Raw genomic sequence first — 4,282 nt, forward strand, 5'->3', positions numbered from 1 at the left:
CTCTGTTGTCCACATTCCTGGCCACTTTACTTCTTTTTCTCGGACATGCTCTTTCTTGGCCCATTCTGTGGGCCTTCGACAGTCCACTTAGTGGTACTGGTATTACTCTGTCAGTCAACTTTTGGCTCATTATAAATTAGCATTTTGAAGTGTTCTCATTTACATAGGGCACCCCAAAGATAGCTTGATCCACAGCTAAAAGGGCAATTGTTCTAATGCATATATGATTGAGGCAAAGTGCGTACAGGGCATAGCATGTGAAGGGCAGCTGATTGTAATGAAAGGTTTAAGAAAGGCATAAATGCACCGGGCTGTACAAAAATACAGACTGAGAGAATAGATGGTCTATTTCAGCAGGAAAAAATCTATCAAAATATTCATAAAGCAGTGCCCCCTAAAGATATGGGACTCAGAGAAGCTGGATCCATCTTTTAGGAGGCTGCAGCCCTTTTCATTGACAGGCCGTAAGTCAAGAAGCAAGTTTAATAAAGGATGCATTGAAAAGCACCGTTTCAACACCAGGCAATCAAATCGTCCCCAGAAGAGCAGCACTTAGGAATGTTTTTGGACATATTATTGGTTGATATCTGACTCTGAGCTTAGAAGACTACATGTTTCAGATTTATGAGGCAGTGTGCCAAGCACCATGTCCTTGGGCCTGCTCCAGGGCTCATGCATTATCTGAACAAATCCATTTGGGTCTCTTGCGTACCTACTCAGCTTTCTTTGGGCAAACTCTCCCCACTCATTCCTCTTGACTGGGGCTTGAGTTCCGCCCCCCGGACCAACTCACATTTTCTTCACCTCCATTTAGCACTACCATGTGTAAAAGCCGCTGGAGTACGGGTGCAGGATCGCACATTGGCCTGTGAAGTGGGTTTAGGCTTTCTAAAATTTGCCCTTTCTTAGGATCTACGCAAGGCTTTAGTTTTGCTGAGGACTTTGTCCATCTCGCCTTGGAGCCTTCCTTCGACCTGTGCAGCTCGCGTGGGGACTGCTGCTCCAGCTCCCGCTCTATCACACCATCTGCCAAGACTGGCTGCTCGGTTGGTGGCTGTGCTGGTCCAATCCCAGCTCTTCCCCAGGCCCATCCCACCTTCCCTTCCAGACAGGGAGCTTCAGCAGCTTCTCCTATTCAATCTTCCTGTGTGTCATCAGTGATTTCTCTCCACTTACCAATACCTAAGTGTGGAGCATCCCCCTCCCAAGGCTACAGTCAGGGGCAGAGGAAAGGTAGATCCTATCTAGGAGCACACTCTCAAGATTCAGAAGAATGTGCCTGTCTACACTTGGCTTGCTTCAGTTTGTTCCTGTTCTTGCAACAAAATACCTTGGCCTGGGTATAAAGACAGTCCATTTATTTTCTCGCAGTTCTTGAGGCTAGAAAGTGCAAGGTCAAGATACCAGAAGTTCTGCGGGTTCTGCAGATCATTTGGTGGTGACTGCCAAGCTGGTACCCTAGGGCTGCTTTGGCTGGAGGTCACAAATGCTGTGCTGTCATCTATTGGAAGATGGAAGAACAGTAAAACCTAGTAACTTGGGCCAGAGAGATAGCTCAATAGAATAAAGTGCTTACCTGGCGAGCACAAGGTCCTGAGTTCAAGCCCTGGTACTGCAAAAAACAAACAAAACCAAAAACCTAGTAACTCCTTTTCGCCCTTTTATAAAGCATGAGTACCATCTATGAGTGTGGAGCTCTCATACTCTGAATTACTATATAAAGACCCCTTATAAATATTGTTCTATTGGGAATTAAGTTTTGACATGAATTTCCTTTTTTTTTTTTTTTTTGAATTTTTAAAAATGCATTTAGTGGGGGCCTGCCCATTAGCTCAGGTGCTTAAGTGCCTGCTGAAACAAATGTACAAGGTCTACAGGGCCTCACCACACAGAATGGACTCGCGGTGATTCTCCTGTTTTCAGCCTCCCAAGTGGTGGGATTACAGGGGGTGCCACCAGGCCCAGTCTCCATCACCGTCTCAGTATACCTCCGGGGCGGGGCCATCACGGCACTGGGGGATCCAGCCCCCAACCCCTGCATCTGCCTGAGCAGGCACTTGGACATGAATTCCATTGATGCCATAAGAATTTAACGCATTTCACACCTCAATTTCAAGAACTGCTGAGGTGAATTTTCCCTTTTTTCTTTCTTAGTCATTCTGTGGAATAAAATCAGAGACAGGTGGTGATGCTGGGTACTAGAACCCTGGATTTTTTTTCCAGCTCAGTCCTCCCTGAGGGTGGGGCTGGCATAGCATGTGGCTCCGGTCTCCTGCGCCTACCTAAGCTTGCCTAAGCAGGTGCTTTAGACCGCTGAGCTCTCAGACTGTCCTCGAGGCCTAATATTAGAATAAGCTTGTTGAGCACTATGGCAAAAGAAAGCAGGTGCCACAGACAGGTCTCCATGAACCAAATGCTTGAGGGTTGGCGGCATATTCCCAGCCAACATCTATCTTCTATATATTTTATAGAAAGCTTCTTTGATTCTCTGAGCTCGCCAGGATCATGGCCCACTTTGGAGAGGAGCCGCTGAGTACAACTGAGTTCTTATAATGAAATCAATAGAATTCTTTTCTAAGAGGCTTGAACCATCCTCCTTCCCTATAACCCAATCATGGTAAAATTTTAAAGCCTATGGAAAACCTTAGTTACCTCCCTCTCTCCACTTGGGCCTTGTTATTTTCATGTCTGATTTTAGAAGTGGCTTACCTAGGCAATACAGTCAGCCCTCTCTACTCTCTGACGTCTCTGATGTATGGTCACCTTGGTAACAACTGTTCACATTTGTAGGGATTTGGAGATGGCCTTGTCTAACTCAAACGAGTTGAAGCCACTGACCCCTTCACTTGTGCCTCTGATGGGTGACATTTTGACATCAGAAGACCAAAATCTCCATTCATCCACAGAGCATGCCAGTATTAGTTTTCTAGACATATGTTCTCTGAAAAGCTGTAAAGTTAAATTATGCATGTACAGTACACCAACTGCATCATCTTTCCTCACCTCTAGTCACCTTTACCCATGCCCAGACCACTCAGTCTTTTTCCCCAAAGAACCTCTAGGGGCTGGGGAGATGGCTCAGTGGAATAAGCGCTTCCCTGGCAAGGGCAAGGGCCTGAGTTCAATCCCCGGTTCTGCAAAAACAAAAACAACCACCTCTAAATAATTCTTAGGCAGCCAGATTTGTGGCTTATCTCTTTTCTCCACATGTATGAGCATTAATTGTGGGACATTATTATGGCTTTTAAAAAAATCTTTTATTTGTTTGGTATAGAGTCTTGGTATGCATCTTGGACTCATAGTGATTCTCCTGTCTCAGCTTCTCCAGTGCTAAGATTACAGCCCTGTGCCACCACGTCTGCTCTTGGTGGCCAGCATGACATGTGATACTGGGGATCAAACCTGGGTCCTTGCTCTTGCCAGGCAGGCGCTTAGACCATCAAGCTATCTCCCCAGCCATAATACATTGTTTTGATTTGCATAAGGACAAGTTATCAGATGAGGAAAGGCCTGTTTATATCTGTGGTGTATCTGGGTGCGAATGACGTGTGGACTGCAAACTAAGAGGGAAGATTTGCCAGGGACTTGAGTGGCACCAACCAGTAGGCTTTCAGCCTAGATGGAATAAAAAGAGAAAGAAAAAGGAGCTCTCCCTTATTTCTTTGGAGGAACTCTCGTCTTTGGTCCTACCTTCAAACACTGGTCTCTAGTTCCTTTAAATTCTGCCTACTACCCATGGCCTTCTCCAGCACACATTTGACAGTCCTGACGTTTGCAATTTCTTGATGTCTCTATTCTGCTTTTATCTGCACTGTCACAGCTTAGCACACTGCCCTCTCAGGGACACATGGCCTGGTCCAGACCTTTCCTCTGAACTCTGAGCGAGAGGCTCCTTGACCTCACAGATTTTGCATTCGGTATGCCCTTAATCTAACAGCACAGATGATGCCAAGGTCTACAGTAGCTCATGCAGTAGCTGGGCCCCTTTGAATCATGGCTACAGCAGGCCCTGAGTGCCCAGATGGCTGGCATGGTGAAACGGCAAACCAAGGCCCTAGACAACCCTTCTCCTTCATGGCATGCTAGGACACTCTTCTCAAATGAGAGCTTTGTAGCTCTCATTACCCTTGGCTCTCTGGTGGGTGGGCTCTTACAGATTCCTACTGTCATGATGCAAAGTCTTTGACCTTTTTTTTAATTTCTGTATTTAGTACAGGGTCTGCAGGGGCTCACTACACAGATCAGACTCATAGTGATCCTCCTGTTTTCAGCCTCCCAAGTG

This window comes from Octodon degus, unplaced genomic scaffold, assembly GCF_000260255.1.
Source record: "Octodon degus isolate 3935 unplaced genomic scaffold, OctDeg1.0 scaffold00001, whole genome shotgun sequence".
Taxonomy (NCBI): domain Eukaryota; kingdom Metazoa; phylum Chordata; class Mammalia; order Rodentia; family Octodontidae; genus Octodon; species Octodon degus.